At 43.2% G+C, this 25,759-nt stretch overlaps 1 protein-coding gene across 9 annotated transcripts in view; it reads right to left on the bottom strand.

The window, feature by feature from the left end:
* NLGN1 (neuroligin 1) overlaps positions 1-25,759 on the bottom strand; it is a 755,656-nt gene that overhangs the window by 89,347 nt on the left and 640,550 nt on the right. The gene's annotated exons all lie outside the window — the stretch shown is intronic.

The following is a 25,759-nucleotide window of genomic DNA, read 5'->3' as shown; positions in this document are numbered from 1 at the left end:
GCTTTCTATGATACTTCAGCTAGGGCTTTCTTAGCCAGAATGTGAGCTGACAGCCAGTTTGGTGTAGTGGTTAAGTTTGCAGACTCTTATCTGGGAGAACCGGGTTTGATTCCCCACGCCTCCACTTGCACCTGCTGGAATGGCCTTGGGTCAGCCATAGTTCTCGCAGGAGTTGTCCTTGAAAGGGCAGCTGCTGTGAGAGCCCTCTCAGCCCCACTTACCCCACAGGGTGTCTGTGGGTCAAAGATATAGGAGATTGTAAGCTGCTCTGAGCCTCTGTTTCAGAGAGAAGGGCGGGGAATAATTCTGGGGGATCCCCAGGTCCCATCTGGAGGCTGGCATCTCTAGCCGGTGCAGAAGCCACAGTTCATTTACTATCAGGAGCTTATTAATTTTTTTTAGATATTTGGAAACTTGTGTGTTTGGATGCTTATGTGTAGATTTGCCACCATTTCTGTCATATCTTTATTTTTTTTTCCTACTTGGAGTTTTGTAGTCTTTAAAAAAATGATTACAAAAACTAACAGCTGATATTGGCAGGAGCTAGGCAGATCATCATGGCATCCAGCCCCATCACACCTTGGCAAATAGAAGGGGAAGACGTGGAAGTAGTGACAGACTTCACATTCCTGGGATCCAAGATCACTGCAGATGGTGACTGTAGCCATGAAATTAAAAGACGTTTGCTCCTTGGGAGGACAGCTATGGCAAACCTAGGCAGTATAATAAAAAGTAGAGACATCACCTTGTCAACAAAAGTCCATATAGTCAAAGCGATGGTATTTCCAGTAGTAATGTATGGCTGTGAGAGCTGGACCGTAAGGAAAGCCGAGCACAGAAGAAAATGCTTTTGAGCTGTGGTGCTGGAGAAGAATCTCGAGAGTCCCTGGGACTGCAAGAAGATCCAATCAGTCAGTCCTAAGGGAAATCAACCCTGACTGTTCCCTGGAAGGTCAGATGCTGAAGCTGAAGCTCAAATACTTTGGCCACCAAATAAGAAGGAAGCGCTCACTGGAGAAGATCCTGATGCTGGGAAAGACAGAAGGCAAAAGAAGAAGGGGACAGCAAAAGATGAGATGGCTGGACAGCGTTACTGATATAACTAACATGAATTTGAGCAGACTTTGGAAGATGGTGGGTGTTGAAAGACCTGAGTCAGATTGAGGTGACTACAGAGGAGGTCCTACAACTGATAGACGAATTAAAAACTAATAAGTCACTAGGTCCGGATGGCATACATTCTGAAAGAACTCAAACTTGAACTTGTGGATCTTCTGACAAAAATATGGATCTTTCATTGAAATCTGCCTCCGTTCCTGAGAACTGGAAGGTAGCAAATGTCACCCCCATCTTTAAAAAGGGTTCCAGAGGAGATCTGGGAAACTACAGGCCAGTCAGTCTGACTTCAATACCGGGAAAGTTGGTAGAAACCATTATCAAGGACAGAATGAGTAAGCACATTGATGAACATGAGTTATTGAGGAAGGCTCAGCATGGGTTCTGTAAGGGAAGATCTTGCCTCACTAACCTGTTACATTTCTTTGAGGGGGTGAACAAACATGTGGACAAAGGAGACCCGATAGATATTGTTTACCATGACTTCCAGAAAGCTTTTGATAAAGTTTCTCATCAAAGGCTCCTTAGTAAGCTTGAGAGTCATGGAGTAAAAGGACAGGTCCTAATTAATAGGAAGCAGAGAGTGAGCATAAATGGGCAGTCTTCTCAGTGGAGGACGGTAAGCAGTGGAGTGCCGCAGGGCTCAGCACTGGGTCCCATGCTCTTTAAGTTGTTCATAAATGATTTGGAATTGAGAATAAGCAGTGCAGTGGCCAAGTTTGCAGATGACACTAAATTGTTCAGGGTGGTGAGAACCAGAGAGGATTGTGAGGAACTCCAAAGGGACCTGTTGAGGCTGGGTGAGTGGGCGTCAACGTGGCAGATGAGGTTCAGTGTGGCCAAGTGCAAAGTAATGCACATTGGGGCCAAGAATCCCAGCTACAAATACAAGTTGATGGGGTGTGAACTGGCAGAGAATGACCAAGAGAGAGATCTTGGGGTTGTGGAAGATAACTCACTGAAAATGTCAAGACAGTGTGCGATTGCAATAAAAAAGGCCAATGCCATGCTGGGAATTATTAGGAAGGGAAATAAAAACAAATCAGCCAGTATCATAATGCCCCTGTATAAATCGATGGTGCGGTCTCATTTGGAATACTGTGTGCAATTCTGGTCACCACACTTCAAAAAGGATATTATAGCATTGGGAAAAGTGCAGAAAAGGGCAACTAGAATGATTAAAGGGTTGGAACACTTTCCCTATGAAGAAAGGTTAAAATGCTTGGGGCTCTTTAGCTTGGAGAAACGTCGACTGCGGGGTGACATGATAGAGGTTTACAAGATTATGCATGGGATGGAGAAGGTAGAGAAAGAAGTACTTTTCTCCCTTTCTCACAATACAAGAACTCATGGGCATTCAATGGAATTGCTGAGCAGTCGGGTTAGAACGGATAAAAGGAGGTACTTCTTCACCCAAAGGGTGATTAACATGTGGAATTCACTGCCACAGGAGGTGGCAGCAGCTACAAGCATAGCCAGCTTCAAGAGGGGGTTAGATAAAATTATGGAGCAGAGGTCCATCAGTGGCTATTAGCCACAGTGTGTATATATATAAAGATTTTTTGGCCACTGTGTGACACAGAGTGTTGGACTGGATGGGCCATTGGCCTGATCCAACATGGCTTCTTTTATGTTCTTTAAGACAGGAGGGCCTGGTGTGACTTTGTCCATGGGGTCGCAAAGAATTGGATGTGACTGTGCAACTGAACAACAAAAAAGCTGGATCATGCACATGATCCTTATTCTGCAGTCGCTCCACTGGCTGCTGGTCAGGTATTAGGTTAAAGTACTGGCTATCATATATAAAGCCTTTCATAGCCTTAGACATATCTGTGGGACTGCTTCTTTCTCTGTGCTCCATCAAGACAGCTTTGCTCCTCTGAGCAGGGCCTTCTGCAGGTGCCAACCTGCAAATGGGCAAGATCAACAAGTACCTGTACAGGTGTATTTTCTGTTGAGGCCCCTGCTTTTGAAATGGCCTGCCTGCTTAGCTCAGGAAAGGTCCCACTCTCTTGGTATTCCATGCACTATGCAAAACTGAATAATTCTGGAGGGCATTGCATGACCTTATAACAAAATGGTTCAGAAAGATGCTGTAATGAAGGGAGACTGTAGATCAGCGGTATTTGTTATAAGGTAAACTCAAACTTATATCATTTGTTATAAGGGCCAGATCTGACATAAATGAGGCCTTGTCAGGCTGGGCTGGGTGCATTCCTATTTAAGATTAGGTAGAAATATAAACATTATAAAGGACACAAACAAACATAAGATTTTTTTAAAAAAAAAACTTCTTAAAATAAAACATTAGCCCTTGTTGGTCTTAAAGGTGCTTTCTTTGTATTTCTCCCATAGGATCCAGGAAACTGGGCAAAGGAAGCTCTGGCTCTTTCATTCCTTCCCCAGGGAACAAGGAGGGGGAGGAGCATCAGCCAATAGAAAAAGAGAAGCTTGGATCAGTAGCTCTGCTGTGCGATTGAGAGAGCCTGGTAAGCAAGGTATCCCTCCCCCCTTCCTCCTCAAGGGAGGAGCCTCATCCAATGGAGAAAATAGAAGTTTTGCTCTGTAGCTCCTGTGCAATTGAGCAAGCAGTTATGCAGAAGGAACAAAGTGGAGAAAGAGAAGGAAGCAGATTACAGGCAGTTGCTTGAGGGCCTGATAGGAGCTCTCCAGGGTTCTGATTCGGCCCCCAGGCTGCTTGTTTGACACCCCCGTAGATGGTACTACTATAAACAGTAAATACTATCTGTTGCTATAAGTATTATCTTGCTGTGTAACTCCTGATTCATTAAACTTGTTATGCTAATACTTCTGCTTTGCTTTAGTTCTGTTTCAGGTTTCTGCTTGTTTTTAGTTTTCTGCAATCCAAAGTCTACTACATTGTTTATTGGATACCTCCTCCTGTTAATTGTATTGACTAACAATGACTCTATCTCAAGTTTAAGTGAGAAAGGCAAACTATAAATAATGTAGATAGAACCAAATGAAACTGGTGAGCATTACTGATGCTTCACTATGAGCCAGCATTGGTGTAAACCAGGAAAACGTGTAGGGTTTGTGCTCATTCTGGGAACTGTATCACTGGATACCGAATTGCACCACTCAAAAGAGGCAACATGATTTTAGTTAAATCTCATTTAGAGGTACAGACTCAGAGTCCAAAGTCTGCTGTAACCACATTGTATTTAACCAGGACTTTTTTGGTAGAAAAAGCCCAGCAGGAACACATTTGCATATTAGGCCACACCCCATGATATTACCAGTGTTTCACACAGGGCTTTTTTGTAGATAAAGCCCATCAGGAACTCATTTGCATGTTAGGCCACACACCCCGACACCAAGCCAGCAGGAACTGCATTCCTGTGTGCTCCTGCTATGCCGCTGAACAATATTACCTGTAAGACTGCTAATAGAGAAACAATGGAACAGAGAACTGAGATGTCGATAAACCGCCTATGTTATGGAATCTTGTAGCACCAATATTTAGTTTTTTAATTGCTTATATATGTTTTATTCTTTTATAATTGTAATTTAAATCATTTTATCATGACTGTTAGCTGCCCAGAGTCCGCTCGCAGAGTGAGCGGCATATAAATCTAAAGTAAATAAATAAATAAAGCCCTGTATTTAACCATTTTTTTTAATAATCCATACTAATCATTAATAATGAGTTAATACAACTTGTATATATTTGTGGATTCTCCGCTTTCATTTCTATGGATAGTTTTAAATGGATTGATTTTTTTTTTTAAAAAAAATAGGCATTTATATGCTGCTTCTCTGCCTTATGGGAATACAAGCGCCTTACAGTACAAAAATAGAAAGCAAGCAAAGAAATAGAAGAAGAGATTAAAGGTTTATCAAATGCAGGCTTGGGGGATTGCATAACTATTCAACATGCTGAAGTCTCAAGTGTTAACATGATTAACCAAATACAATGCTCTATCAACCAAGAGCAGTCATGCACCACAGGCTCAAGGAACAGCTATCCATCATTCATTTCTGTGCCCAGGCCAAGTGACATTTCCTGTATGTTTATATGGAATATATATGCACAATATTATGATTTATAGGTACAGCATAATGCATAATTCTAATTTTTGATAGACATATAGCATTGAAAAATGAGTATATTTTACAGGTGGGAAATTCAGCACAAGGATACATAAAATGGTCCAAAACCAAAATGAAACCATGAGCTCAGTTTGCACAAGGAGAAAACAAAATCCAAATGGCTGCCATGCATTGCCAGTTTGCTTTGGGGTTCATTTTCGGGTGCTGAGGATTAACTTCAGAATTTTTCACAACCTGGGATCCATGAAGGATGGGCTCTACCTATTTGAACCTGCTCCACTCTGTTCACCCATCCCTGCCTATTGTCCTAACCATTTAAATGACGTGTTCTTTTTCACCCTGATGCAGGCTTTCTTGGTTGTGGCCCCTAGCTTCTGGATGTGGAACAGAGGATGTGGAATATTACCAACTCTCAGGATGGAGAGCCTCTTCCAAGAGGAGGAGGAGGAAGAGATTGAATTTATACCTTGCCCTTCACTCGGAGCCTCAGAGCTGCTCATAATCTCCTTCCCTTCCCCTCCTCACAACAGACACCCTGTGAGGTTGGTAGAGCTGAGGGAGCTATGACAGAAACTGCTCTTGAGAGAACAGCTCTGAAAGGACTATGACTGACCCAAAGTCACATCAGCAGGTACATGTGGAGAAGTGGGGAATCAAACCCAGTTCTCCCAGATAAGAGTCCATGCATATAACCACTACACCAAACTGGCTCTGTTCTTCAATCTTAATTCTCCTAGATGTCTCTGTGGGTTCCCAGAACCAAGCACTAGCACTGCCTGAATATAAGCATGGCTTCATGTGATCCAAGTAACCCCACTCTGCTGTTTTACATACCACGTCAGGCCCATAAACTTAACAGCAACTCATCCCTAATACCAGCCTGTGAAAAGTTTTGCCAACTTATCCGCCCTCCTCTGTACGCCGCTCACAAAAGCTCCATTCTCCTCTCTGACAAACGATCAGTGACAAATCAACAAAACCCATCCCTTGGAGCGGCTGTGGCTTAAAAAATTCATACCACCAAATACGCCACCTCAAAGATAGAAGCCGAGCCTCAAAAACTTCCAAATATCGCAGCCTAATAAAATTTTTAAAAGCTCGAGACCCTCTCCTGGGAGGAGCTGTCAAACATCTTTTGAAAAAGAAGAGAGGCGAGCTCCACCCTAGAGTAGGAATGCTTTGGCTTGGGGAGGGGGGGGGGATACTCAAAAAGAGGGATGGTTTTCATTTTCACTGAATTAAAAAAAAAGAATTGAAGATATTTTTTTTGATGCTAAAATGACAAGAGTTTTGATCTTCCCTCAAAGTTGATGGCCTTATCCCAGGCTCCAGAATCCTATTTATCATAACAAAAAGAAAGGAGACTCACAGTGGTATTCTTATATATGCACACATGCACACACACAAACACACACACTTCTCAGATATCTTCAGAACCAGTTGGTTGCTCTACAGAATTGTATACGTGCTTGGATTTTTGATACATAGAAGGGGAGGAAAAAATCAGGGAAATCGGCTTTAAGTTTGAATTATGTATGTAAGCATTTCTGAGTTGTAATCGACTTATGAAGACTCCAGCAAGGGGCTGTCAAGGCAATTGAGAAGCAGAGGTGGTTCGCCGTTGCCTTCCTCTGCACAGTCTTTTTTGGTGGTCTATCTAGAGAGGGGCTGTGGCTCACTGGCAGAGCATCTGCTTGGCAGGCAGATGGTCCCAAGTTCAATTCCTGGTATCTCCAGTTAAAAGAACCAGGCAGTAGGTGATGTGACAGACCTCAGCCTGAGACCCTGGAGAGTTGCTACCAGTTGGAGTAGACAATGCTGACCTTGATGGACCAATAGCCTGATTTAGGATAAGGCAGTTTCATGTGTTCATTTGTTCCCATCCAAGGGCCAGCCCTGCTTAGGTTCCAAGATCTGACCAGATTGAGCTATACCTGGGGTGGGCCAAATGTGCTTAACGTAAGAGCCACATAGAATAAACATCAGATGTTTGAGAGCCACAGGAAGGAAGGAAGGAAGGAAAATAGATGGGGAGGAAGAGGTGGAAAGAAAGCCACTTTAACTATAAATCTATTCTCCAAACTGCCAGCTGGCTTGGCTTGGAGAAGTGATTTAAAGAGAGAAATGTCTTCTCCAAGATGGCAGATGGGGCAGCGGGGGCTTTGAGAATTACACAATATGTGTGAAAGAGCCACATATGCCTCCCAGGGCACACTTTGGCCATCCCTGGGCTATACTGTGCTGCCTTCCCTCCCAACTTTGAAGCCATGTTTAATTAGGGTTTGGATGCCAACAAAATAAAGGTTCTTTTTAATTCAGTTTCATATTCCTCTAGACTTTTGATCAAACTTAGGCAGAGGTATTTGAATTTCCTGCACTGTGCAGGGGGTTGGACTAGATGACCTTGAAGGTCCTTTCCAACTCAATGATTCTGTGACAGCCAGACATTTTTTCTTTAGTTTTCTAATCTTTTCAGAAAGGCTCCTTGTGTTCTGTGCTGAAATAAAGCATAAAAAAGGGCCTTTGCTGAACTGTATTTTATGGTTTCCCCCCTGGTTGACCTCAATGCCACTTTCCCTGCTCGCCTATTTAACATTTAAGTGACAGTGAAGTGAATATGATATGGAGATGCATTCGCTTTCTCATACAGAAGTAAGTAGATTTAATTGGCTTTTGTAGGTGAAAGTAAAATGGGGAAGCAGAAAGGGGATGATGCCAGTGATGAGAATGCAGGTAAAATTAGAAAGGTCTCCCATCATGTAAGAGTTTATTGTGACACTTCTAGAAGCACTGTGTTGGGGTTCAGCTGCGATTGTGGGGTCAAAGGCAGTCCTGGGCACAAAGTCCATAGCAAATCAACATGAACTACGCTCCCCAAACATATCCACAGCAAAATGAGGTCATCAGGCCAGCAGTAGAACACTAGGTAACTGGATGCAATGCTAGCCCTGAAGTACAATAAAACAGATAGGAAAGCAGGACAGATGCCAAACAGAGTTCTTTGGGATGGTAAATACGGAAAGCCAGACAAACAGAGATGAGCCTGTTGTCATGTCCATGGCTTCCTAGAACTTAAGACACACTCTGAAAAAGAGGCTTGGTCTCCAAGACTACTAGGTCTAGGCAGTGGGAAATTACCCCAATGCTAGTCTTAGAAATGCTCAGGCTACACATGATGGCAGTTCTGGACTCCAGCAGGAGAAAATGTCACAGAGCCATGTCAAGGTTTGTTGACTTCTTATGGCCTAAGTAGATCCTGGGATTGGAAATAGGACAATTCCCTGTTGTGATTTAGCTGCAGATGTCTTGGCGTCCAACCATATGGAATTTCAAGGCATGAATCTAGAACCACAAGAACCAAATCAGCCTGATAGCAGACTTATACTAGAACAGAATGACCACCTTGTAGCCCTGTTGACTTTATGATCAGAATCTGCTCCAGTAATGCTCCAGAAAGGGATTGAACCAACAATAAAGCTGTGCAATAGCTTCCTAGTTTCTACAAGTGCACCATGTCATTCTGACCAGCTCCTTGAGTCCCAGCTGAAAGTTCACATATGTAGGTGGACAGTTTCCTGCTCTTTCAGCAACTTCATCATGGATTCTGCTCCTTACCCTGCTGGACAGCTCCCTTACCTCATTGTAGATATATAATCAGAGTCTCATGGTTCTAATACTGGCAGGGGAAAAAGACACTTGGAGGCCTACCCCAACTGGAAGGGAAGTTTGGATTCCCAATGGAAAGTTTGGATGTCTATAGAAGCTTCAGAGGCAGCTCCAAAATCCAACAAGATGAGGCTGAAGCACAAGTACAGGCAGTGTCAACAAAACTCAAGGATGCCATCTTTAGGAAATGTCATTAAGAAACCAGCCTATTGAATGCTCAGTTCATTTCTGCCAATGTTAAACCAAGTTTCCCACCTTACTGAGCCTGCTACATGAAATCAATGCAACAGATTCATAACAGAGTCTTGAGGACTTCGAGAAAGAACATGTCTTGGTTTAATGAAATTGATAATGATGCACTAAAAACTCAGCTTTCCTGGGGCTTAATAAAGGTGTCTTGTATGGGCGCAGAGCATATTAAACATTTTTTTTAAAAAAAATTCTAAGCCACTAATCAATAAGAAGGGATTTCAGTGAAATTAAAAAAGTACCACAATTACGCAATGAAACCACACTCGACTTGAAGATATAAAGTGACGGAGTCAAACAGAGTTTCCTCTGGATTATCACTTTCTGTACCAGAGGGGAAAAAATGGCACTGATGATATAATCTTTCATTTGAACCAGTTTAGCAAAGATGGTTCTAAAGAAATGGGGAAAAAAACATACACTCCTGCTGCCATGACTTTCATTACACAGTAATACCATCATTAACAGAAAAGGCCTCTAATTCCCTCCCACGAGAGGATAAGATTAGAAGGGACTTGAAAAGAAGAGCATGTGTCTGAGCACTAATGTCAGAGATCATGTGCCAAACAGCATGCTAGAGAAGGCTGCCCAAAAGTAATGGAACTAAAACCCTAGTTGTATAGGGTGCAGCAGGGCAGCAACAATGCATCTTGTTCATAAGAATTGACAGGATGATTTTGAAAGAGAGAGAGAGTGTCAAAGGATGTAGACAGAATGGAGTGGGCACAGAACAGAGTGACAAAGATGATTATGAAGCCTGGAGAACAAGCCCTATGAGGAAAGGCTGAGGGACTTGGGAACACTCAGTCTGGAGAGGAGGAGGTTTGTTGGGGGGAGGGGGGGGAGGGAGGGGGGACATGATTGCTCTCTTTAAGTTTTTGAAAAGCTGTCACTTAAAGGAGGGCAGTTGAGGAGAAAACTTGCAATAATGGGGTTAAATTATGGGTGGAATAGTAACATCTGGATATTAGGAAAACCTTTTTTACAGTAAGAGTTGTTCAACGGTGGAATAAGCTGCCTAGAGAAGATGAAGATATTGGATTTATATCCCGCCCTATACTCTGAATCTCAGAGTGGTCACAATCTCCTTTACATTCCCGCCCATAACAAACACCCTGCGAAGTAGGTGGGGCTGAGAGAGCTTTTTACAGCAACTGCCCTTCCAAGGACAACTTCTTGTAAGCTATGGCTTACCCAAGGCCATTCCAGCAGGTGTAAATGGAGGAGTAGGGAATCAAACCCAGTTCTCCCAGATAAGAGTCTGCATGCTTAACCACTACACTAAACTCACACTTAACCACTACACCAAACTGGAGGTTGTGAGCTCATCCTCATTGGCAGTTGTCAAGCAGTGGCTAGGTGAACACTTGTCAGGGATGCTTTAGGCTGATCCTGCATTGAGCAGGGAGTTGAACTCTCATGCATCCATCCATCCATCCATCCATCCATCCATCCATCCATCCATCCATCCATCCATCCATCCATCCATTTATCTATCATCTACCTACATACCTATCTCCCCTCCCCCCAAAAAATTCAACACTGGATCACAAATGTGTATTCACACATTCCCATCCTTCATTGTTCCTTTTTGTTAAAAATCAACAGAGGTATTGATTTTTTAATAATCAATAAAAAGGAGGTATTTCAATCCTCCTTGGGGAGCAGAATGGCCTGTGACTTCATTTTCGAACACCCACTGCCCTAACCCTCTCTGACTCACATTCAGATCCCAGTTACAAATGACTTGTGCATGCATGTTACTGCCATGGCTGACACATTTCACTTTCCCCACCTGCTCACCACAATGCACCTGAAAGAAAAAAAAAAACCTATGTTAACCTAAAAGAATTCCTTTCCCAGGTGTTCCTGACCTGCTGGGGAAACGTGTATGGTTTGTGTGTCTCGTGTTCCAGACTTGTTCATCTCATTCCCTGTCCAACTTCCAAATCTGAGCATGTTGGCTTGTTTATATTATTTTAGATGTACAGATGATTGGCAGCGTGGGAACTGTACTTTGATCTTGTAAGGCCCATGCCACTGAGTGATGAATGCTATTAACAGTGCAGGTGCAAAAGAGCATGTTTACTCGCATGTAACTTGGATGAAAAATAATACCTCTTATTAGCTGTTAGTCTTGAATTGGAAAGATTTTCCAAGGTGGGTGGGAGCATTTCTTCTCAAACCATTGCTTCTGCATTGGAAATCAAGAACCTCTGTGTTATGGGTAACAATCAGATCAGTTCTAATCCCTTTCCTAGGAACTTGCACCTGAATGTTTTATAGCAGGGTTCTCAAAAAGGTCTCTCTCTGCTATGACTCTCAGGGTGTGTTCACACTACACTAAATAATGCATTTTGCAACTGGATTTTTACTGTATAAGAATAGCAAAAATCCAGTTGCAAAACGCATTATTTAGTGAAGTCTGAACACACCCTCACTTTTGTCAATTTGGTTATGAGTGATGGTAAAATGATCATGCATTCCACACATCTGAAGAAGTGAAGTCTGACTCAGAAAAGCTTATGTCAGAATCAGTTGTGGTGGTCTTTAAGGTATCACTGGACTCTTCTTTTATTTTGCTTATAGATATCATCCAGGTTTTAACTTAACTCTCCCATTTCACCCATCGTGGACATAATTAATCAGCATCATTCCTCATGCCTGGGTAGACATTACCCTGCCAGTACACCAGGGCTTTTTTTTTTTTTTAGCAGGAACTCCTTTGCATATTAAGACACACACCCTGATGTAGCCAATCCTCCTGGAGCTTACAGAGCTCTTAGTACAGGGCCTACTGTAAGCTCCAAGAGGATTGGCTACATCGGGGTGTGTGGCCTAATATACAAAGGGGTTCCTGCTACAAAAAAAGGCCTTCAGTAAACTACATGCAGTAAAAAAAAAAAAAATCTCATGTGAGAAAATGGTGGGGAGAGCATGTTGCCTTGTTCTTCCTAGTTCTTGCATTTGCAATGCGTAACATTGATAATATGTGTGCAGTATATAATATACTTGTATTCTGCCTGTTGTTTATTGCTCTGCTGCCATGGTCAAGGTCCTTCCAGAGACATAAGGATTCCTGCTGCACCCTTATATACATACCAGCAAATCACAACTGAGTTATGGTGAGCCCAGCAAGCTGCTTCCAAGGCAAGTGAGAAGCAGAGGTGGTTCGCCTTCTGCTATGGAGTCTTCCTTAGAGTTCTCCTATCCAAGTGCCTACCCTGATTCACTGCGAAGAACTGATGAAATGGGGCTATACCAGGGGTGTCAAATACACAATTTGGGGGCTGAATCAGGCCCCCAGAGGGCTCCTATCAGGCCTCTGAGCAACAGGCTGTCATCTGCTTCCTTCTCCCTCTCTCTTGCTTCCTTCTGCATAACTGCTTGCTTTGCAAGGCTTGCACAGTCACAGGAGCTACAGAGCCAAGTCTCTCTTCCTTCTGTTGGCTGAGGCTCCCCCTCCCAGTCCCCTGGGGAAGGAAGGAAAGAGCAAGAGCTTCCTTTGCCCAGTTCCCTGGATCCCATGCGAGAAATACAAAGAAAGCATCTTTAAGACCAATGAGTGCTAACATTTTAAGCATTTTTAAAACTTTTAAAATTATATGTTTGTGTTCTTCATAAAATTTATATCTCTGCTACCTAATCTTAAATAGGTACAAACATGGCTCGGCCCAACCCGACATGGCCCAGCCCAACAAGGTCTCATTTATGTCAGATCCGGCCCTCATAACAAATGAGTTGGACACCCCTGGGCTATACCATGCTGCTTTCTCTCCTGCTCTTGCCACAACTCCCACGTAATAGGATTCGGCAGGCAGCCTTTACATAAATTTCTGAAGCAGATTTGATGGCCCAAGATTAGGAAGTTCTGGCAGAGATGAAGCATGGAAATTGCCAGCTTGATTCCTCTTGCAGTGAAAGTGACCTGGAAGAATTCCTACGATGCTTCTCACATTACTGACTAATCCAAGATCACATGTTGAAATGTGTCAAGTGGGAGGCAGGCGATGAAGTTCCACACTCTCACCTTGCCACCTACTCATTATCATCTTGCTGTTTCCTTTTGTCACAGAGAATGTGACAATATCCCAAGACTCTCTGCTTCTGAAGTGCAGGAGGAAAGTTTGCAACAAGTTTTGGAATTCATATTGGCACCCAATAAATTATATCAGATTACTTCTCCCCTTAAAACAGTGGAAGTTGAAATGTTGGCTGCCAAATACGATCTAGCTCTTCCTAAGTAATGGTACAGGGCCTGCCATTTAGGGGTAATTACGGACTTCTACCCGCTTCTAAAGATAGCGGCAGAAGGTTAGGCGTGAGCCACGCAATGATTCACTATGCAAGGACAGGTTGTGCCTTCCTCTTTCTTACATAACCTGCCAAAGTTGAAGATAATGCTTTATGCTGGTAAAATTAAATTCCATCTAATGCATTTTGCATTTACACAGAACAAAGAATACGTTCCAGGGAGGGGAGGAGTGTAACAGGTATAGAGCTTGGTGAAGCGATTTGTCTTGTCCTTTGCTCCCATCTTAATTGGTAGGTGGGGGGGAGTGTTGAGTTGCAGCTGGTTTATGGCAACCCTGTAAGGTTTTCAAGGCAAGAGACGTTGAGGTTTGTTTGTTATTGCCTACCTCCATACTGCAACCCTGGATTTGTTTGTTGGTTTCCCATCCAAGTACTAACCAGGGCCGACCCTATTTAGAATCATACAATCATAGAGTTGGAAGGGACCTCCAGGGTCATCTAGTACAACCCCCTGCACAATGCAGGAAACTCACAAATAACTCCCCCTAAATTCACAGGATCTTTATTGCAGTCAAATGGCCACCCAACCCCTGTTTAAAAACCTCCAAGGAAGGACAGCCCACCACCTCCAGAGGAAGCCTGTTCCACTGAGGAATCACTCATTTAACTAGTAATTCAACTGTCAGGAAGTTCTTCCTAATGTTGAGCCGGAAACTCTTTTAATTTAATTTATACCCATTAGTTCTGGTCCTAACTTCTGGGGCCACAGAAAACAATTCCACACCATCCTCTAGATCAGGGGTGGCTAGTGGCTGAGGCTGATAGGAGCTGTAGGCAAAACACATCTGGAGAGCTACCGTTGGCCACCCCTGCTCTAGATGACAGCCCTTCAAGTACTTGAAGATAGTGATCATATCACCTCTCAGCCACCTCCTCTCCAGGCTAAACATGCCCAGCTCCTTCAACCTTTCCTCATAGGACTTGGTCTTCAGACCCCTCACCAACTTTGTCGCCCTCCTCTGGACCTGTTGCAGCTTGTCTATATCCTTCTTAAAATGTGGTGCCCAAAACTGAATACAATACTCCAGGTGAGGTCTTACCAGAGCAGAGTTTAGCTTCTGAGATCTGATGAGATCAGGCTAACCAGGGCTATCTAGATCAGGGCCGTCTTACATTATGAAGTCTTTCTTCTGGTTTGTGATCTGAGGTATAGTTACTGAATGTCTCATATGGAATTAAACTAACGAGGACAGCAATGGTTATCTTTCAAATCTAGAGTCATGCACTTGGTTCCACTGAAATAGAAGATGCAAATATTTATCCTGCTTGTTTGTTGTTTCAATGCCACTAGACTAATTCTGATATCATACATAATTAATTCTACCTCCAGAAGACTGAATTAAATACATTTCAAAAATTATGAGGAGGGAAGAAAAAGAAATAAGCCACTTGTCAACATCTAAACTAGTAATTCAATAGCACGGCAAAATCCCTAGGGTGAAGATGAATAAGCAATTCACAAGAAGCTGGTAAATTATCTTTTAGATCCCTCTTACTGCAAAACTAGATACTGGCCAGATATGTCAAGCTGTACTGAACAATGACAATCCAGGGGGAACAATGACAATCCAGGGGGCACTTCTATAATAGAGATGATGATGATATTGGATTTATATCCCACCCTCCACTCCAAATTTCAGAGTGACTCACAGTCTCCTTCATCTTCCTCCCCCACAACAGACACCCTGTGAGGTAGGTGGGGCTGAGAGTGCTCTTCCAGAATCTGCCCTTTCAAGGACAGCTCTGTGAGAGCTATGGCTGACTCAAGGCCATTCCAGCAGCTGCAAGTGGAGGAGTGGGGAATCAAACCCAGTTCTCCCAGATAAGAGTCCACATACTTAACCACTGCAGCAAACTAGCAAGAAGAGTAACAAGGGCTGTCCTGAAGGGTACCAATATGCATGGTTGGGCTCTAATTATTTATTTTCTGAACACCTGCAGCCTAAAGAGTTGGCTATTTGTTTTGAGTCGGGATATGACATTCAGTCCTCCTCGTTTCCCTTTTCCTCCATAGCTCACCCTGGTTTTACATCCCTTGTGAAGTTTTCCCTGCTCATATTCCACCTGACCCCACAGAAGCCCTGTTCCTTTGGATGACCCATCGCCTCACATCTTGGTGTTGGAAAGTGCCATAAAGCCCCAGCCAGTTTATGGCAACCATGTAGGGTTTTCATGGTGGGAGACAAAAAGAGGTGGTTTGCCAGGGGTGGAATTCTAGCAGAAGCTCCTTTGCATATTAGGCCACACACCCCTAATGTAGCCAATCCTCCAAGAGCTTACAAGGCTCTTTTTTGTAAGCTCTTGGACGATTGGCTACATCAGGGGTATGTGGCCTAATATGCATAGGAGCTCCTGCTAGAATTCCACCCGTGGTTTGCCATTGCCTGCCTCTGAGGAGCAATGCCTTGGAAGTCTCCTATTCAAGTACACACTAGGGCTAAACCTGCTTAGCTTCTGAGATCTAATGAGATCAGACTAGCTTGGGCCATCCAGGTCAGGGCAATAGGTACATCTAAACTGCCGTTATATTCCAGATGACTTATGGAGACCCCATAAGGTTTTCAAGGCCAGAGGAGAACAAAGGTTCTTTGCCACTGCTTGCCTCTGTGTAGTGAACCTGGACTTCCTTGGCGACTTCACATTCAAATACTAACCAAGACAGAACCTACTTAACTTCTGAGATTTTATGAGAATAGGCTAGCCTGGACCATCTAGGTCAGGGTGTTGCTCATACTGTACACAATTTCATACCCTGGTTTCCTCAGGGTATATATAGATGCAACCAGGAGCTGTGGTCAACCCTGGTTTTCTGAGAAGCATGCCTACATGATACACAACCTTTTCAGATATTAACAGTAATAAGTACCAGGAAGCCATCAACCACAAGAATGTGCACTACCCACAATCCTCCTGCCATGCTGTGTGAATGTGCATATCTACTAGGTAAATAAAATATACATCATGTAGGAATTTAGAAAAAAACTGGAATATGGGGTAGAATGGCCCCATGGAACTATAAAGGATGAAATAAATTCATCCCTGTAAAGCATTTTCTTATTCATTGATGATTTTATATAGACTTAGTTTTTTGAGTTTCCGGCCAGCCCCTGAAATGGGCTTAGTTTTTCAAGTTTCAGCCTTCTGTGGTATATTTATTGTATATATTGTCTGTCCCAATCATATTTCAATGTTTGCTTGGGTTAGTGCTTTAATCGAAGCACCCGGGGCTACCTGGGATTGTACCATTAAGCCAAGCTGCCAATATGTGAAATACGTCAGGCAAAATAATGATATTGAGGCAAAAATGGAACAGTGGCAATATCAGATTTCTGCCACCCCCCTTCATCCTGCTTTAATGTTTGTGTTTTTTTTGTTTTGCCTTGGTAGTTGATGAAGCAAGTGGTGGATAGAAGCGGAAAAAGGAGCCAAACAAAATGATGAAGTGTGTTTTTTATTAATGCAGTACTGGATTTCTACCTTATGGACATGAAAATCTGAGGACAGGGCTTAATTGAGGCTCGTCCTTAGTCCTAAAGCCTGTTTTGAGTGCCAGAAGACATTCCCAGAAAACTGAAAGTTATAAATGAATTTATATTGGTTATCTCTTCTCTGGAGACCAAGTCCTATGCAGAAAGGTTGAAGGAGCTGGACATGTTTAGCCTGGAGAGAAGGCGGCTGAGAGGTGATATGATCACCATCTTCAAGTACTTGAAGGGCTGTCATATAGAGGATGGTGCAGAATTGTCTGATGTGGTCCCAAAAGGTAGGACCAGAACCAATGGGTTGAAAATAAATCAGAAGAATTTTCAGCTCAACATTGGGAAGAACTTCCTGACCATTAGAACGATTCCTCAGTGGAACAGGCTTCCTTGGGAGGTGGTGGGCTCTCTTTCCTTGGGGTTTTTTAAACAGACGCTAGATGGCCATCTGACAGCAATGAAGATCCTGTGGATTTAGGGGGAGGTATTTGTGAGTTTCCTGCATTGTGCAGGGGGTTGGACTAGATAACCCTGGGGGTCCCTTCCAACTCTGATTCTATGAACACAAAGTGTCAGTCCAGGCATACTGAAATTGTGTGTGTGCATTACCCCTAACAGATCTGAGGGCTTGACAATGGCCCTGTGGTGTTTTCAAGACAAGAGAAATTAAGAGGTGGTTTGCCACGACCCATCTGTTGGTGTAGTGGTTAAGTGCGAGGACTCTTCTCTAGGAGAACCAGGTTTGATTCCCCATTCCTCCACTTGCAGCTGCTGGAATGGCCTTGGGCTAGCCACAGCTTTCGCAGAGCTGTCCTTGAAAGGGCAGCTTCTGGGAGAGCTCTCTTAGCCCCACCCATCTCACAGGGTGTCTGTTGTGGGGGGAGAAGAAAAAGGAGATTGTAAGTCGCTCTGAGTCTCTGATTCAGAGAGAAGGGCGGCGTATAAATCTGCAGTCGTCTTCTTCTTTGCAGAGTCACCCTGATATTTCTTGGCGCTCTTCCATGCAGGTTGTAGGGGTTTTTTGTGTAGCAGGAACTCGTTTGCATATTAGACCACACACCCCTGATGTAGCCAATCCTCCAAGAGCTCAGAGGGCTCTTCTTACAGGGCCTACTGCAAGTTCCAGGAGGATTGGCTACTTCAGGGGTGTGTGGCCTAATATGCAAAGGAGTTCCTGTGACCCCAAAAAAAGCCCTGCTCCCATCCAAATACTAACAAGGGCCAGTCCTGCTTAGCTTCCCAGATCTGATGAGGCTGGGCTAGCCACCCTTCCTCCCAAGTCAGGGCTAGTAACATATTATGTTGGTAATAAAACAGAGTTCTTCACAAGTCTCTGCATTTTAAAACCCAAATGAGAATTCCCTAATTTAAAATAGGAGAACTTATGCTTTAATTAAAATAATGATAATGAAATCCTAAAGAAGTATTAAGTTCCACCGAAATGAACTTCAATATACCAGGGTGAAAAGTGAGGGTATATTAACTAGAGGTCCAGATACTCGCCTTGCACGGCAGGTGAATTTTTTTTAGCCTGACAAATGTTCTGTTAGATTTGTCACTAGCGGTGATGGTACTGCGCAATGACAGCATTAAATGGGTTACTGCAATGTGGTATTTCACAAAGGTTCCTGTCACTTTTTATTTCAATGAATCACTTTACTACGTGACAGGGCATGGTTTGATTATAACAGGGTATGGTTCCATATATTACGAGGAATGAATGCACGGGGAATATTTTTTAAAAAATGTTTAAGTAAGCTATGTGTGTGTGTTTCAAAGTGGCATTGCCGGTTTATCTATAAGCCATTCAGGCCATGGCTCCAAAGCTGTGGACAGGCCCACACACTTTGAGAGGGAGAGCTGACCAAGCAAGGGGCTGCAGCTCAGTGGAAGAGCTTCTCCTTTGCATGAAGAAGGTCCCAGGTTCAATCCCCAATATCTCCACTAAAAAGATCAGGTAGTACTTAAAGTGAAAGGCTTTTCTCTGCCTCAGACTTAGGATTGCCAATCCCCAAGTGGGGGCAGGGGACCCCCCAGTTTGGAGGCCCTCCTCCACTTCAGGGTCATCAGAAAGAGAGGGGGAAGGGAAATGTCTGCTGGGCACTCCATTATTCCCTATGAAGATCAATTCTCATAGGGTATAATGGAAAATTGATCTGTGGGTATCTGGGACTTTGGGGAGGCTGATTTTTGAGGTAGAGGCACTAAATTTGCAGCATAGCATCCAGTGCCTCTCCCCAAAATTCCCACCACATTTCAAAACGATTGGACCAGGGTCTCCAAAAGAAGGCACCCCTATCATTCATTATTTCCAATGGAGGGAAGGCATTTAAAAGGCATTTGGTTCCTTTAAACGTGATGGCCAGAACTCCCTTTGGAGTTCAGTTGTGTTTGTCACAACCTTGCTCCTGGCTCCACCCCCAAAGTCCCCAGATATTTCTTGAATTGCACTTGGCAACCCTATTCAGACCCTGGAGAACTGCTTTAAGTCTGATAGACAATAATGATTTTGATGTATTCACTACAAGGCACATTCAGTATTTCTGATTCAGTATAAGGCAGCTTTGTGTGTGTGTCCGTGTGTCTCTGCAAATTGTTCCCTAACCAACATGGCAGCTACCTCTTTAGCATTTTTTTTCTCCAGCCCTCCCTCCATGGAATTCAGGGTGGCTTAAATAGTTCTCCCTGTGGTTAGGCTGAGAGTATATGACTGGTTTATGGTCACCCAGAAAGCTTCGTATTTGAGCAGGGATCTGAACGTACATCTCCTTAGTCTGACAATCTAACTACTAGCTCATGCTGAAACTAAAGTTATTGCTTGAATGTGATTTTTAAGCCACTAGGCTGGTTCTGTTAGGGTTGCCAGGTCTCCCCTGGGCATTAGTGGGAGATGGGAGGTAGAGTTGCCAGATCCAGGTCTGGAGATTCCTGGAGATGTGGGGATGGAGCCTGAGGAGGACAGGGAACTCAGTAGGGCAGAATGTCACAGAGTCCACCCACCAAAGTATCCATTTTCTCCAGGGGAACTGATATCTGTCGCCTGGAGATGAAGTATAATTCCGAGAAATCCCCAGGCCCCACATGGAGAACAAGCAAAAAGCTCAGTGTAATAACGGCTTGAGTATAAATCCATATTTAAAGAAATATTGTCCAATAAAGCCAAACTGATTATAAATTGTCTCCGTTTATTTCTTACGTGTCGTGCTTCAAAGAAGTATGGAAATAAGATGTGGATGAGTTCAGCGTACTTTTCCACCAATGTTATTGTGTACTAGCTGCATGTACAGACATTCCTATTTTCGGCAGCAAAAGCACCAATAGCGCAACAGGATTAACCAGTTTAACTTCCTGTTCACTCTAATGCTTTATTCAAGCAACAGCTTGCTCATTCAGAAAACCAACTTGTCAGTTTCACAGTGCTTCACTCTCACATTTCAAAGCAAGTAACAAGTTGGGCAGAAGAATATCAAGGTGGCTGAGTGGAGAACTTCAAAACTGTAAGAATGGTTGTTGAGGGGCAGTGTCCTGGGAGAAAGTAAAAAAAAGAAAAGAAAGAGAAACATAAAGTCTAATCTACATACAGGAAAATTTTCATAAACTGTTTTTTTTATTCTTTGATCTGAGAAGCTGTTCTTACTGAATGCCTCTGTTCCAGGCCAGTATTAAATACACAGAAATTTTGAGTAAGAAATTAGCTGTACAGTACATAGCCCAAAACTGATGAGGAAACTATTCTCCAACACAGCCTGATGTTGCCATCTTCCAGGAGGGGCCCACAGTCCACAGTCCCCACTCCCCGCAATTACAACAATATTTGACTCTTAAAAGCTTATACTCTGGTAATCTTGTCAGTCTTTAAATTGTTGCTGGAGTCAAATCTTGCTCTTCCGCTGTAGAACAATGCAGCTACTAACCTTAACGTGAGCTCGAGACTATGGAGATCAGTTGCCCCGAAGAAAGTGGCTTCTTTGAAGAATAGACTTTATGGCATTATACCCCACTGTGGTCCCTCCCTTCTCTTCCAAAACCCTTCTTTCCCAAGGGTCCACCATCAAATCTCCAGGAACCGCCCAACCCAGAGCTGGCAACCCTACTACACCTCTATTTGCTAGAGACGGTCAGGATAGCCTTATGCAAATAAAGGCAGCAATGTTGCACTTTTAATAAGTGTAAAGAAATTTTTTTGTCAAGTACTGATTCTTTGGCCTCCAGTTGCTTCAGAGACATGATATTACAGCAGAAACAAACAAACAAAAAAGACAATGCAAACTTGTACCATTCTGCAAGTTACAATATACCTTGGGGAGGCCTGGTAAATCTTAGAGGCATTTGTCTTTTCAGCCTATAAGCAGTGATAGTTTTTAATTGGGTGTCCTACAGCACCACATGTATCACCATAATGAAATCATAATGGGCCAGTTGTGCCTTTAATGACACGGGTATAAATCTCCAGCCATTTCATAGACTTTGGAGGAGTTGCTCTAATTTATACCGAAAGGAAATGAAATACTGTCAACACATTCTGCATGCATAAAAGCAGTTCCTACGTCAAGATTAGTTGGGGGAGCTTCAGCCCTGCCACCAGGCACGCATTTGCCACTTTGTCTTAACTGTTGTTAGCCGCCCTGAGCCCATGGGGGAGGGCAGGATATAAATATAATAAAATAAACAAACAAATATGTTTTTATGTTCTTTATCAGCACCACGCATCTTAAGGGCAGGACATGTTGCAGTTCTTTAGTGGGGCTAGATTTTTTTATGCATTTAAAGCTTTTGGATAGTGCACCTGGGATATCACAATGCACATTAGTTACTCCAGAACACCCTGTCACTAGACTTGCATAGAGTACTCCCCAGTTTCTGGTTTTGGATAACAATCAGAAGTCTAGCTAGGCTAAAAACTGATTTCCTTGGGCACTATGGCACCTGCCAGTGGGTTTCCTGGTGCCCATTTTCTTCTCCCTCAAAGCATATAGTCTGCCCTGGTGTGCCTCCACTTCATGGTAGCTGATACTCGGGAAGTATCACCTTTGGATCTTCTGGGATCCCCCATTCAGAAGCAGCTGCCTGCAATATAGGAAGATGCTAATTGGGTTTGCCATCTCCAACTTTAGAAATACCTGGAGATTTTGAGGGTGGAGCCTGGGACGAGTGGGGTACTGGGAGGGAAGGACCTTGGTAGGGTACAATGCCATGCAGTCCACCTTCCAAAGCAGCAACTTTCTCAAGGAAAAGTGGATTTAAAAAAAAAAAAAAGTTTGGACATCTGCATTGTTGGAACATTGTATTGTTGGAACTCTCTGTCTGGGGCAGTGATGCTTTGTATTCTTGGTGCTTGGGGTGGGGGGGGGGCAACCATGGGAGGGCTTCTAGTGTCCTGGCCCCATTGATGGACCACCTGATGGCACCTGTTGTTGTTTTTTTGCTCTGTGTGACACAGAGTGTAGAACTGGATGGGCCATTGACCTGATCCAACATGGCTTCTCTTATATTCTTATGATTATTTGCAATTGCAGGGGATCTCCAGCCCACCTAACTCTAATGATAAGTCTGCATCCTCATACTAAGTTTGCCTTGCCCCAATGTCCCATGGTGGCCATTTTTGGGTAGAGACCAGTCCTTCATCTCAAAATTCCACAAGTGCCCACAGGCGCAGGATGAGTAGGAATATATATATATATATATATATATATATATATATATATATATATATATATATATATATATATATATATATATATATATATATATATATATATATATATATATATCTCCCACACATGATTATAAAATGAACTACACCAACAATTTAGACTTGGCTGCATGGTTAAGATCACGTAGGACAACCAACACTAAGGGTGATATAAGCAACAGTTTCCACGAGGAATCTTGAAAACTTGCCGAGAACATGGGAAGATATAAAACTTGTGAAATTACAGCAATAGCAGCATGAATAAAAGCCTATATTAGGGGTGGCTAACGGTAGCTCTCCAGATGTTTTTTTTGCCTACAACTCCCATCAGCCCCAACCAGCATGGCCAATGGCTGGGGTTGATGGGAGATGTAGGCAAAAAACATCTGGAGAGCTATCGTTGGCTATCCCTGGGCTATATCAAATCAATAGTCCATCTAATCTAGCATCCTGTTTCACACAGTGGTCAACCAGATGCCTCTGGAAAGAGGCCTCCCTATTGTCCAGGCCCACTGAGGAATTTCCCATCTCCAACTCTAATCTCCCACCCTCAAGAAATTGAGGAACAGGAGAAAATATGGCCTCTATAGTGATGCTTTAGTCAAGGGGGAATTCCAAGAGTGTCATCTGGGAATGACATCACATCCTCTCCAAACTCCCATTTTCCACAGGCACTGCCCCCAAAAATCTCCTGGCATTTGCTGCCTTAGACAGTGTTGGGAACCCACTGGAAGGCCTACAAGAAAAATGTGAAGGTTCAGTTTTTCCTCCTAATGCTGTACCTGTAGTCAAAGATTTACAGCATTTGAATATGGAAGTTCCATTTAATCGTCATGTGTAGCAATTACTGATGGACCATGAAGATCTATCAAGATGGGTAGCCATGCTAGTCAGTCTATAGCGGTAGAAGAGAGCAAGAGTCCAGTAGCACATTAAAGATACTTAAAGAAGTGAGCAGTGACTCATGAAAGCTTGTACCCTGCACCAAATTGTTAGTCTTTAAGCTGCTACTGAACTCTTTCTACTGATGAATCATGGATTTGTCTATTTTCCATTAATCAATTTACCAACTAGTTATCACGCCATCCTACGGCAGTGAATTCCACAAGTTTTTTTTTTAATTAAAAAATGACAACAGATGTTACCTGGATTTGTAATTAAGTTATTTAAAGCTATCCGTTATCTTTCAGCCAACCAGTTGTCCTTGTAAAGTAAGCCTTAATAATCTTTCAGCTGCTGATGAATTCCTTATCAGCTTTTGGAACTGTAAGTGGGTGGGAAACCAATTATATGTGTGTGCACGTATGTGTTAATTAGTCTGCATTATTGAGACTAGAGTAAAGGGTGCAAAATTGTAGATGTGGCGCTGATACTACAGCTCTTCACACGACAGATGCTAAATGCTGTGGATTGGAAATGCTAGCACAATATAGTTGTTATACAGATGTTAGATAGTAAGAGCAGCATCAGAGTGTCAGTAAAAAGTAGTGCTTAGATTGGTGGATTAGGATCTAGGATAGCAGAGTTCAAATCCCCACTGGACCATGAAACTTGCTTGGTAACCTTTGACCAACAGGTTTACCTACCCAAAGGGTTGTTGGAAGCAAACCCTGCGTACCTTGAAGCAAGAGCTGGAAAATGTCTTACATAAATGCTTTGGTTTTGCAATGTATACAGATCATAAAATTACAGACTCTCCATCCTGTAATAAAGATGGTAATTCTACCTGACTACATAGATGAGAGATTTGCAGTGGGGGTTGCATCTGCCACAGTGATGTAGTGATGCAGCAGTGGCAGAAACCTTTAACTGATAGAGCATGGGAAGAGCATAATAATAACAGATAATTTGCTGTTTCTTAACGGTATCCCAAAATGTCTTTAGCCCTGACTTGTATGGTCTAGGCCAGGGGTGTCAAACATGTGGTCCGGGGGCCAAACCAGGCCCCCAGAGGGCTCCTATCAGGCCTCTGCGCAACTGGCTCTTGTCTGCTTCCTTCTCCCTCTCTCTGCATCTCCCCCTGGGGAGGGAGGGAAAGAGCCAAACCTTCCTTTGCCCAGTTCCCTGAATCTCCTGGGAGAAAATACAAAGAAAGCACTGTTAAGACCAATAAATGCTAATGTTTTATGCATTTTTTTTTTTAAAAAAATCTTTACTCATGTTTGTCTGTGTCCTTTAAAAAGTTTATTTCTCTGCTACCTAACCTTAAATAGATGCACGCGTGGCCCAGCCCAACTTGGCCTGGCCCGGCTCGACAAGGTCTCATTTATGTCAGATCTGGCCCTGATAACAAATGAGTTTGACACCCCTGGTCTTGTCAAATCTTGGAAGCTAAGCAGGTTCAGTTCTGGCTAGTACTGGGATGAGAGGCCACCAAGGAAGCCCAGGGTCATGATGAAGATGCAGGCAATGGCAAACCCACCTATGAATATCTGTTGCCTTGAAAAACCTACAGGGCTGCCATAAGTCAGTTGCAACTCGATGACAAAAAAGAAATGTGTTTGGAAGGGAAGGCAGCATGGTATAGCCCAACTCTGTCAGACTGGGAAACTAAGCTGGGTCTGTACTTAGATGGGAGACCACCAAGGAAGATTCTGCAAAAGATGGCAATGGCAAATCACCTCTGCTTCTCACTTGCCTTGAAAGCTCCTTGCTGGGGTTGCCTTAAGGCGCTATGACTCAGTAGCTCTTATGCACATAGGGGAGAAAATAGTTGTAAATTTCCTACATACTGCAGGGGGTTGGACTAGATGACCCTAGGGGGTTTCTTCCAACTCTGTGATTCTACATAAAATATTATTTCCTGAGGAAGAGCTGCCTTAGCCTAGATAACTCCAGGGCTGGCCATGCTTAACATTTTTTATTTATTTATTCGTGATTTATATCCCGCCCTTCCCACAAGTGGCTCATTAGATGCTGCGCAACATCCTTGTACAGCTGAAGGAAAGACAACTCCCCACATCTGCGCAACATCCTTGTACAGCTGAAGGAAAGACGAATCCCCACATCTCCATTCTCTGTGCCTCTGGCCTCGGCCAGAAAAATAATAATCCAACAGCCACTTAAAGAAAAAAGCTCTCCACTTCTGAAGACTCTCTTGCTGAAACATTCCCTCTGCTTCCTGGGTCTGAATCATTCTAGCACTTCCAAGTCAGCAAACACTGAAGAG

Source organism: Heteronotia binoei, chromosome 6 (genome assembly GCF_032191835.1).
Source record: "Heteronotia binoei isolate CCM8104 ecotype False Entrance Well chromosome 6, APGP_CSIRO_Hbin_v1, whole genome shotgun sequence".
NCBI lineage: Eukaryota > Metazoa > Chordata > Lepidosauria > Squamata > Gekkonidae > Heteronotia > Heteronotia binoei.
The sequence above is the reverse complement of the archived record's forward strand: the minus strand, read 5'-3'. Positions and strand labels throughout refer to the sequence as shown.